A 12,148-nucleotide genomic window follows, 5' to 3' on the forward strand; every position below is an offset into this window, starting at 1 on the left:
TGGAGTGAGTGTCTGACGTCATCGGCATCGTCATTGTTCGGCTATGGAGGATCATACGGCGGCGTTCCACGCTGTGAAGGAGAGAGAATCGGGAGACTGGAGGTCCCCTCGCGGGGCTTGGAGGACCGTCAAACGCTGGGTGAAAGCCAATAAGGCATGCGGAGAAGATGCAACTAGAGAGAGGGAGAGGGCAGAAAGAGCAGAAAAAGAGTTAAAAGAGTTGAGAGAGAGGATGGATAGAATGGAGGAAGAAAACAGAACACTAAGGAAAGGGGTGATTATGATGAAAAGAAAGATGGACAGAATTGAGAGTATGCTGGAGAAGGAGAGGGGCCAGGTGCAGAAGGCACAGAATGAATTGAAGGAAGAACAGAAAAAGTTAGAGAGGGCTGAGAATGAGCCAGAGGAGTACAGAATGCAAAAAGAAAGGCATTATAAACAGTTTACGTTTCTGGTCCACATGGTCTGCTTCATTTGGCTTTTTAGTGTGGTGTTGCACTGTACCTTGTGCAGAGTGTATATACACCACTTTAAAGCACCTACAGATGAGTGCATTCCAATTTCCACAGTACTCTTTCGGATATTCAGTTACCAGCACTGCACTGGCGACTACTGCACACTATACCAACTGTACAGCCCTCCGAACAGCCCCAGCCCTCCCCAGCCTTCCCCAACCCTCAGACTTCTGTGAGCACACCCCCCCATTGTTTGTTTATTTCTTCTTTTTTATAAGATGAAATTGGGAGAAGCACCACCACTGTCTCAGCCCATTGTTGGAAGACTGCAAAATCACAAGCTACAGCCAGTGGGACGGCACGAGTGCTACTGATGGAACTCTTTAATGTTGATGTTCTCCTGAACTTTAAGCATACCTTTATCTGTTTTTGTATTATACATATAATAGTATATGTTAGTATATATTCTTGAATTTATAGTGAATTGTATTGTTAAATATATAATAAAATACATTATGATATATGTGGTAATATATGGTATGTGTATTTTTGATAGTAATATATTGAAATATATTCTTGAATATATAGTGAAGTGCATTGTTCAATATATAATATAATAATATAATATTATAAGTACATTGCAACATATGTGGTAATACATGGTACATGTACTCGTAATATATGGAAATATGTAAGCATAAATATATTATTTAATGTATTGTAAAATATACTGTTCAGTACAACACAATATATGTGGTAATATATAGTAGTTATAGTAATATATGTGATTAAATATATAATTAAGCATATTGATACATGTAAAACTAAACATTTTAACATACATGAGTAAATATATTTTATATATTACATTTCCATATATACAATATATGAAAAGCGTCAATTCTTATGTATTTTTCAACATATTGTAATATATTAATTACTATATAACACCATATATTAGTCTATATATTTTCTGTATTTTTTTTATCTAATATATGATTTTTTTAGTCACATACTAATCAGTAGCACACACTGTATCCATGAAAAATATTGAACTTGTTAAATCTTTCCAATTAACCCTTAAATTGTACAATTAAATAATTCCATATATTTACAGTCAATATATTGGGACATTATTTTCTTTAGCAGCTCTGGGACGGTCTTGTGTCTTTTTAAGCTCTAAGTCTCCAAATAGAAAATGTGCATGGGCTCGGGCTGGGTCGGGTCAGATATTTTGGGCCCGATCTAAGCTCTAATACAATCAGAACTGATTTAGTTTTGTGAAAGGTAAGGACAAGCATAGGCGTGGTGGGGAGGGGGGTGGTGAGTGGACCTGACTGCAGGGCCAGAGTAAGGAAAGGGGCCCATGAAAATCCTGATTTATTTTTGCTCACGTTGCTTGTGTACTAGCATGGATAGGGGCCCACTGACATTGAGAGTGTACAGGGCCCACAATTTGAGAGGAGGGTACGGCGTGAGACTAGGAGTCTCCACCACAACAACTTGCTGGGCTTGGCTTCCCCCACATACCTTTTGTGTGCACAAAAAAGCCCAACGTGGATTTTGCAGCGATTTTTGGACAAGCTTGTGATTTGTAGTGTTCCTTATCTTTATCTTCTACATCTGTTGTACTTGAATGCAAGTGTTGGGCATTGACTTGTTACAATTTTTAAGTTAATAAAAAGTTAAAGTTATGATGTACAGTATTTATTTTAATAAGAAATAATTTAGTTGTTAATTTTCATGTGTTTATTTAAAATTTTAATTGAATGTGCGTACAGATTTTAAACTCCTGAATACATGCAACAAGAACATTAAAATACCATATGGGGTGAACATTAAGTGTAATAAATATAGTACGTTTTATTATATAACAGTTAACAATAAAGGTGTAATTGGAATATATTTTTAATTAACAGTCAGTATGAATGAAATGGCAAAATGAAAACATTGCAACCACATTTTATTTATATAACGTTTAAACATTTGCCATGCTGTGAATTTTTCAAATTATAAAATAGTAAAGATCTAAATAATAAAGGTAGTTGTATATTCATAGCCAATAATATTATAAATACATACACACTACACGTCTTTTATTTTATTGACATTTAACTGATATAAATAATCATTCATTTTTGACTAATATTTTAATTGACATCCATGAGCCTTTTACTCACTGACGATTATATATATATATATATATATATATATATATATATATATATATATATATATATATATATATATATATAGGGGGAAGGCCTGTGAGGTAGTTTGGACTATGATTAAAAAAAAATAAAATAAAATTCCTGGCCAGATTTTGTGTGCATTCCTGTATCTCTGTCGCGCTTGGCGTGTCTTTAGTTTCCGCCCGCCCTGTAAATGAAATAGTATGAACTAGTTTAATAATATTTACAGTTTAAAACTAAATAAAAGCTTTTAAAAACGTCTAAACGTTTAAATAACGTAGATAATAAAATAAAAAGTAAGAAATTGTACTATAACTAGTGTTGCTGGGTAATACAGCTTTGCGCTGGCACTTTATTATTATATTCTGATTCAGGACACATAACTCTTTAATAAAAGTAACATTATAAGGTAAAATATATTTCTTTCAGCCACTAACAGCATGTTTTATATGAGGCGAATAGTAAAAATCAGTGGATTTCAGAGGTTTGACTGTACTAAAACTAGTGTTGCTGGGTAATACATTTTTGTGCTGGGACTTTATTATTATATTCTGATTCAGGACACATAACTCTTTAATAAAAGTAACATTATAAAGAAAAATATATTTCTTTAAGCCACTGACAGCATGTTCTCTTTCAAGCATTCGTTTCGGTGTCTCACTATGGGATACGCCCCTTCCGCGTATGCCTCAGAAGCTCTATTCCACTACGCCAGCCAATGAGGCTGGCTGACTCTCATGCCAAGTCAGCCTGTCGAGCGGGGACCCGCTCATATCAGGCAATGCGAATCCGCCCAGTACACAGCAGGTCGCCATGCCCGCTGCATCATCCACTCCCGTGGGGTTAAGCTGGGGTGACCAGCTAGACACCCTCGCCCCCCTCCCCACTCTGCTAGACGCAGAAGAGGATGAGCTGGAGGGAGAAGAGGATGATTTGGACGACGGATCCAAATTTCTCATCTCTGACGAGGATGATGAATTTAGTGATTCCCCATTCCTCCCTCCCGCCCAGATGGCCTCACTCCCATGTGCCATGGAGCTCACTGATGAATCGGGAGACACACCACCCTCTCAGTTTCTGAATGTGGACCTCCAGGATGTGCTTAAGCGTGCAGCTGAAAAGCTGAACATCCTGTGGCCGGCCGTGCTAGCGGAGACCGCTAAATCACGCTATGAGGGAAAGAGATTGCCTAGGGCGAAGCGGGCAGCGAAACAGCTACTCCCCATATTTCCAGAGCTTATGGAGGAGTTAGCTACGTGCTGGAAGGAGAAGCCCTTCACGGGAAAAACTCCTATCCAAGGAGCATCTGCTCTTGATCTGGAGGGTATGGAGAAAGAAGGCCTTCTTCGCATGCCTCCCATGGAGCCCCTGGTAGCAGCACACCTGCACCCCAGCTGCTCAGCAGTCTCCAGCCCCACCCTCCAAAGCAGACCGCTTTCAGTCCACCATGACCAATCAGGCTTATAAAGCGGTCGCCCTGTCTGTGAGAGCACTTAACGCCATCTCCATGCTTACAGCCTACCAGGCTGAGCTGCAGGACGACACGTCAGCCACACCAGGCTCACCTCAGTGGGAGGAGATTTGTGTGATCACGGAGCTCTCCCTCCGTCTTCAGAGATGTGCGGTCCAAGCGGCAGGCAAAGCCATGGTCACTATGGTTGTCCAGGAAAGGGGCAGGAGGCTGAACTTAGCGAATCTCTCAGACAGAGAGAAAGAGGCCATTCTGGATGCACCAGTTGTGCCCGGGGGAATCTTCGGCTCCGCTCTCACGCTGATGCAGAAGCGGTGCGAAGAAAAGAAAAGGGATGATGAAATGCTCCAGCTGTGCCTACCCAGGAAATCACAGCCTGTCCCCTCACCCCTCCCCCTCGCTCTACTTTCACGCAGGCGGCGGCCCGTCCGACTGTCAGCTTTCGCATACCCAAACGGCCGAAAGCCCAGCTGGACAAGCCGGGTCAAAGCGGAAACGCTGAAAGAAAGGCTGCTTGGTCTAGGAAGCCTCAGCCACCCCCACAAGCTGCCCAGCCACCCTCCAACCCACCTACGGGGATAGTAGTGATGGGCAGATGAAGCCTCATTGGGTGTATGGCACATTTCCCAAACTGTATCGACACTGTGTTGAAACTGTGTTGCTGTATCACTTAATGGCGACATCTGCTGGACTTAAAAAGTAATTGCAAGCAACTGTGTGAGGAACTGCATCGATCACGTGGTTTTCCTTAAAATGATACGCGGTCCGACACAGGGGTTCGCCTTGTTTGCTCGGTGCATGCGCCGAGGTTATAGTGTCGTCAGACCCATCGCTACCAAACGATACAGGAAGTGTATCGTCACGTGGTTTTCCTTAACTTGATACGTGCACCGACACGGGGTTTCGCCTTGACAGCTCGGCGCATGTGCCGAGGTTTCAGGGTCGTCAGACCCATCACTAGGGGATAGTGAGGAGGCAGAAGAAGTCAGCCTGATGGGTATCTGGCGCCAGGAGGGAGCCAATCTACCCCCCGTTTAGCTGGCTCCCCTCCCCAATGTTCAGGCGGAACGCAGTTCAAGCGCTCTCGTATGTTCTGTGTGCCAACCATGCCCAGTTTGCACACCAAGCACACCCTCACTCATTGTTGCAGTGATGTGTTAAATAAAGCGAAGTGTTCCTGTGTTTTATGCTTGTCACATGTTATGAGTCAAAATAAAACAAAAAATGTTGCACAACATATAATGCATAGAACAAAAGCTTCAGAAAGTTTCCCGGCTTTCTGGGCTAGAAAGCATCACACACGCTATCCTGACACAGCCGTGTCGCGCATGCACAGTGGACGGCAGTTGCACTTGCACTTCGTTTCCGCTAGAGCGACCCATAGCTGAACAAAGGGAGCACATGCGTCTTATCTCCCCTGGTGCTCAGAACAAAGCGAAATGTCTGCAGGCTGCAGTTAATCACTCAGCCTCCCCTTTTCAGGTGTATTGTTCATTCTCCAGCCCCAGGGGAATCGGCTCACATTCTTTAGGGGGAAATTTCCCCATTACTGAAGGAAAGAGCAATGAAAGTAGCATCACCCAGACAAGTTCGGGGCATGTTCTACTCCCGGTTCTTAGTAGTGAGAACTGTTTTGCATTTACATGCTCTAAACAATCATTTACAGACACGCACGTTCAAAATTATAGTTTATTTAGCTCTGCTGAAGCTTATATTCCCACCTTTGGGCATGATGGCCTCAGCTATAGACGTTGTCCCTCTGGACCGATGGTTCATGAGGGAGTTTCGGCACTGAGTGGCCTCGCTCAGGTTGGACCAGTTACGTCACAGGCGTTAGAAAGTGAAAATCACCCTAACGGCGCGGATGGCTTTGTGTCGGTGGAAGCGCGAGCGCTTCCTAACACAGGGTGTCACTATGCGCACAGTGCATGCCAGATAAGTAGTGACAACAGATTTGTCTGGTTGGGGGGGCATGCACGAAGACAGGACAGTGGATGGCAGGTGGAATCACCGGCAGCTATATGCACATAAACTCTCCGTAGATGCTGGCGGTTCAGCTAAGACTAACACAACCCTGTTCTAAAGAGATGTCACGTTCTCGTGAGGACAGAGAGCACGGCAGCAGCGGTGTATGTCAGTCGCTGGGCAGGGCTGCGTTCCCATCCGGTACACACGCTGGCACGCAGACTGATTTTATGGAGCAGTGTCTAACAAATTTGGTAGCGTTACGGGAGAGTAATGCTGGATCTGTTTACGTCACTAGTGAATGCGTAGTGCCCTCTGATTTACTCGCTGCACGATCAAAGTGCCACTCTGGAGGTCGGCGCTTATCCACGCAAGTGGATGCACACACTGTTTTACGCGTGCCCACTGAAAACGTTAATCTCCCCAACTCTAGCCAGAGTAAGAGAGAGAGGTCTGACTGTTATCTTAAAGGTTCCACATTGGCCGGACAAGCATTGGCTGACGGCAGTCACGCAGCTTCTCCAGGTCAACCACTGGCCCCTCCCACTGCACAGGAATCTACTGACTCAGGCAGGGGGGGGATGTTTCATCCACACCCGGAGCGCCTAGTCCCTTAGGTCTGACCCGTGAATGGTTTAATTTAAGTGCAACAGGTTTTATTAAAACCATTCAGAGTGCGAGGGCCCCCTCCACTAGGTCCCTCTATGGATACAAGTGGGGGGTGTTTGAACAGTGGTGTTCAGATAAGCTTGAAACTCCGTTTCAATGTTCTGTGGGAGTTATACTGTCTTTCCTCCAAGACCTGATTGATAAAGGCAGGTCTTTCTCCACAGTTAAGGTTTACCTCGCAGCTATTGCTTCGTGCCATGTGGGATTTCAAGGGGAAACAGTAGGACAGCATCCTCTAGTGTGCCGCTTTATGAAGGGGTCACGGCGGTTGCTACCAGTCTCCAAACCCTTGTCTCCATCTTGGGACTTGTCATTGGTGCTTGAAGCCTTGTCGGCAGCACTTTTTGAACCTCTGGACCAGGTAGACTTTAAGATCCTGTCTTTTAAGACAGCACTCTTGTTAGCCTTGGCCTCAGCTACATGCATTTTCTGTGCACTCCTCATGTATGCAGTTTTCACAGGGGGATACAAAGATATGTTTGTGTCCAAACCCTGCTTTTATTCCCAAAGTCATTCAGCCTTGTCTCCCTTTGGAGCTGCAGGCATTTTATCCACCGCCTTTTACCTCACATAACCAGCAGCGGTTAAATGTCCTGTGGGAGCGCTGCGTATCTATGTGGATAAATCTAAAAGCTTTAGGAAGAGTGATCAGCTTTTCGTGTCTTGGGCTAAGCCGTACACAGGGAGAGCTTTTACTAAACAAAGACTATTGCACTGGATTTCAGAAGCGATCGCTTTGGCATACACCAGTAAGGGGCAAACAGTCCCGCCTGGCATCCGGGCACACTCCACAAGAGGCATAGCGACCTCATGGGCGGTCTTTAGTGGCCTTTCTATTCAGGAGGTGTGTGCAGCGGCGAGCTGGTCCTCGCCTCATACGTTCACCAGATTTAATAAACTGGACATAACAGCACCTACTATAGCACATGCGGTGCTGAGCGCCGGCTCAGGGAACACTCAGTCTCCTGAGTGTTAGCTGGTTGACAGTGTGTTCAGGCAGGCTTGTCTGACAATACGGGAGTTAGGATATCCCATAGTGAGACACCGAAATGAATGCTTGAAAGAGAACTTTAGGTTACTTGCGTAACCCCGGTTCTCTGATAGCATGAGTGAGGTGTTTCACCAGACCACCCTCCTTGCAGTGTGAAGCGAGGAAGAGATGTGCCTGTTTTTTGAATGAGGAGGTGACGCCGTATTATCTACGGGGGGTGGGAGCACGAGCATCACAGCTGTCAGCCAGCCTCATTGGCTGGCGTAGTGGAATAGAGCTTCTGAGGCATACGCGGAAGGGGCGTATCCCATAGTGAGACACCTCACTCATGCTATCAGAGAACCGGGGTTACGCAAGTAACCTAAAGTTTTATATGGGGCGAATAGTAGAAATCAGTCGATTTTAGAGGTTTGACTGTACTAAAATTAGTGTTGCTGGGTAATACATTTTTGAGCTGGGACTTTATTATTATATTCTGATTCAGTATACATAACTCTATAATAAAAGTAACATTATAAAGAAAAATATATTTCTTTAAGCCACTGACAGCATGTTTTATACTATAGGCGAACAGTAAAAATCTGTAGATTTCAGAGGTTTGACTGAACTAAAACTAGTGTTGCTGGGTAATACAGTTTTGCGCTGGCACTTTAATCAATATATTCTGACACAGGACACATAACTCTTTAATAAAAGTAACATTATAAAGAAAAATATATTTCTTTCAGCCACTGACAGCATGTTTTATATGAGGTGAATAGTAGAAATCAGTCGATTTCAGAGGTTTGACTGAACTTAAACTAGTGTTGCTGGGTAATACAGTTTTGCGCTGGGACTTTATTATTATATTCTGATTCAGGACACATAACTCTTTAATTAAAGTAACATTATAAAGAAAAATATATTTCTTTCAGCCACTGACAGTATTCTGGCACCTGAGTGCGTAGCAAGGCACACATCACCAGATAGCTAAACACTCGAGCAAACTTGAATAAAGCACCAAACTTCAGTGATGAAGGAGCATGAAGTAATCTTGTCCGTTTAATGAAGCTGAGTACTTCCATACAGAAAGTGTGAAACTGAAATGAAATACACAAAGAATACCTTCAGTTCCAATTAAATAATAAGCACAAATAGTAAGTAATATACGGTGGCCGAGAAAGCCCAACGCAGTGCAAATTGAAAAGCGCTGCAAAAGCACAAAACACATCCATCAAAATTACAACACAGGCGCAGCAAATAGAAAAACGCGCTGCAAAAAGAAAAACGCGCTGCAAATAGAAAAACGCGCTGCAAATAGAACCACAACACAACGGAAGTGAGTCACAACACAACGGAATTTTCCCGGGGGACCTTAAAAGATGCTGTACCAGCTGTATACAAAGGACAGTAACTTAAGTGGCAAACAAGCTTCTGAAAAGTAAGTAATGTTTATTACCTGTGATTACCACGGTTGTGTGCATATTATTAAAAGTTCTGCTTCACAAAACGCCTTGTTTGCCACGTATTGTCCTTTGTACACATAGTGAAGTCCGAGACGTTACTGAAGACGCAGCTTAGCTGGTACAGCATCTTTTAAGGTCCCCCGGGAAAATTCCGTTGTGTTGTGACTCACTTCCGTTGTGTTGTGGTTCTATTTGCAGCGCGTTTTTCTATTTGCAGCGCGTTTTTCTTTTTGCAGCGCGTTTTTCTATTTGCTGCGCCTGTGTTGTAATTTTGATGGATGTGTTTTGTGCTTTTGCAGCGCTTTTCAATTTGCACTGCGTTGGGCTTTCTCAGCCACCGTAGTAATAGCCTAAATGAACAAATCTACTTACAAACAAAGCTTCTTTAGAGGGTTACACAGGAAGATGAAGCTGGATACACAAGAGGACTTAACACATGCGCCTCTCTTACTAGTTTGAAAGAAAATGGTCGTTCTAAGCATGTGACCAAAAACCATGTGACTCAACAACCAATGATAAAATTAACATCCAAATAAACATCCAAATAACAAGTATTATAAAAGTGGTCAGCAGAGGGTGCTATAAATACAAAAAAACAAATTTAAAGCATGAACCATAACAGACAGCATGTTTTATAGGAGGTGAATAGAAAAATCAGTGGATTTCAGAGGTTTGACAACTAAAACTAGTGTTGCTGGGTAATACAGTTGCGTGCTGGGACTTAATTTTTAATGGATAATTTTTTCATGTGTAGCTAGCGGACTTTACAGCGCCCCCTAATTGGTTCAATTTGAAAAAGTAAAAGCTTTTTTTAAAGTAAAGCTAATTTATGCTGTGGATGTGTCAAAAATTTTCTAATTTTTTCATTTTTTTTTTTCAAATTTTAAGAGGAACATAGATCCTATGATCCTGCACATATTTCCCATTTGCTTGTAATAGCTCCGCCCAACAGGAAGTCGACCATATTGGAATTTGTAATATTTTTACAAATTTTCACGAACTCATTTAAATTGATTAAAAATTCCAAAAGGATTATTGATCGGAGAAACAGTAACAAAATGTTGGGCAAATGATCTACTAGAGACGCAACAATAAACCAAAGTGAAACAATGACACGGTCAGAACACAGATGCTTGAAAATTCATGAATCTTGGCAAAAACACAAGAGGCTGCATTACATACGTTTTTAGTATTGGTAGGACTGACTCCACCCAATAGGATGTCGGCCATTTTAAAATATCTGCATTTTACACACATTTTTTCGTATGTTGTCAAACTACTCCCAGGAACTTTGTTTAATTCTCTTGGTATTTGGCAAAAATAAACTTTGAACATATCTGATTATATCTTTCACACTTATATCCGGGACCCTCCGCTGACGCGGCCGCGCGTTCTCGGCGTCGGGGACCCTCCGCTGCCGTGGCCGCGCGTTCTCCGCGGCCGGGACCTTCCGCTGCCGCGGCCGAGCGCTTTCCGCGGCCGGGACCCTCCGCTGTGTGCTGCCTTGATGTAATTCCCTCAGTTTTAATAAATTATTCTGTTATTTTAATAAATAATTGCCTCAGTTTTAATAAATTATTCTGTTATTTTAATAAATAATTGCCTCAGTTTTAATAAATTATTCTGTTATTTTAATAAATGTTTCCCTCAGTTTAAATAAATTATTCTGTTACTTTAATAAATAATTACCTTAGTTTTAATAAATCGTTCTCTTTATTTAATAAATAATTCCAATAGATTGTTCTGTTCTTTTAATAAATAACTCCCTCAGTTTTAATATTTTGTTACTTTAATAAATAATTCCCTCAGTTTTAATAAATTATTTTGTTACTTTAATAAATAATTCCCTCAGGTTTAATACATTTGTTACTTAAATAAATAATTCCAATAAATCGTTCTGTTAATTTAATAAATAATTCCCTTCTTAATAAATCGTTCTGTTGATTTAATAAATAATTCCCTCAGTTTTAATACATATTTTTCTTTGAAATAAGGGAATGATTTGAATACAAATTAATAAAATTGTTTCACTTGTGCAACATGTCTCATTTCTTTTATTGTTGAGATTGTGTAAATATGAATGAGAGTTTGTTTAAATGTGTTCTTCTTGTTGGTATTTACATAGATGAAAATAGCAATTTACTAAAATAAATAGGAAAACATATTTAACTGGAACATACTTGGGTTGTGGGGGCTGCTGCTAAATGGTTGTTAGAATTGGGTTAACTGCACTTACATTAAACTCTAAAGTAAAAGCAGCAATTGCTGTTCTGGACAGTATGCAGATCTCATTAGTTTTAATAATGAAAAGGTAGGACATTTTTCATGTTGTTTCTGTAACTCACTCTGAGGAATTCAGAGCACTACAGAGCACTGACTGGTGTGTCACAGCAGGACCGCGTAGGGTACTACAATCAAAAGTGTTACATTACCGAATACTACATACTGGGCAGTGTGTAGTATGCAGTACATACTAGTGCAGTATGCAGTACGCAGTATAGTAGTATGCCATTCCGTGATTGGTCTGGGAGTTTACTGCGCCGCAGTAAACAGTTTTCAGGAGAGAAATCTGTGTAGATTTTTTATTTTATGTTTTATTAAGTTTAAACATAAAATAAAGCTTACAATAGAACTTTACAGAAATTTACAATATTCTAGTTTTAAAAACACCAAAACTACCCGCATATATTATAATACAGTAAAGTGTACTCCACCACCAACATAATTATTATTACTGTCCCCTTCCCTAAAATCCAGTTAATTAATAATTAATACAATTATTATAAAGGTATTGGCACCAATAAGTGTTTCTGACACTGATTTTGTATTCATATTTAAATACCTATTATCAAAAGCTTAGTCTTAAGGAAGAAAAATTGTGATTTATCATGATTAATTGCAGAATTCTATTGTGATTAATTGGATTTTTCATTTTAATCGATTGACTAATAAAAAAAAGC

General features: G+C 41.2%; 1 long non-coding RNA gene across 1 annotated transcript; it reads right to left on the bottom strand.

The window, feature by feature from the left end:
* Positions 1–8,756: 8,756 nt before the first annotated feature.
* LOC111194942 (uncharacterized) lies at positions 8,757–9,649 on the bottom strand. The gene is made up of 2 exons (XR_002651390.1): positions 9,561–9,649; positions 8,757–8,822 (listed from the first exon to the last, which is right to left on the bottom strand). It is a non-coding gene; the product is annotated as an uncharacterized LOC111194942 (long non-coding RNA).
* Between the last annotated feature and the right edge of the window lie 2,499 nt (positions 9,650–12,148).

The sequence above is a fragment of the Astyanax mexicanus genome, chromosome 1, assembly GCF_023375975.1.
Source record: "Astyanax mexicanus isolate ESR-SI-001 chromosome 1, AstMex3_surface, whole genome shotgun sequence".
NCBI classification, from domain to species: Eukaryota; Metazoa; Chordata; class Actinopteri; order Characiformes; family Acestrorhamphidae; genus Astyanax; species Astyanax mexicanus.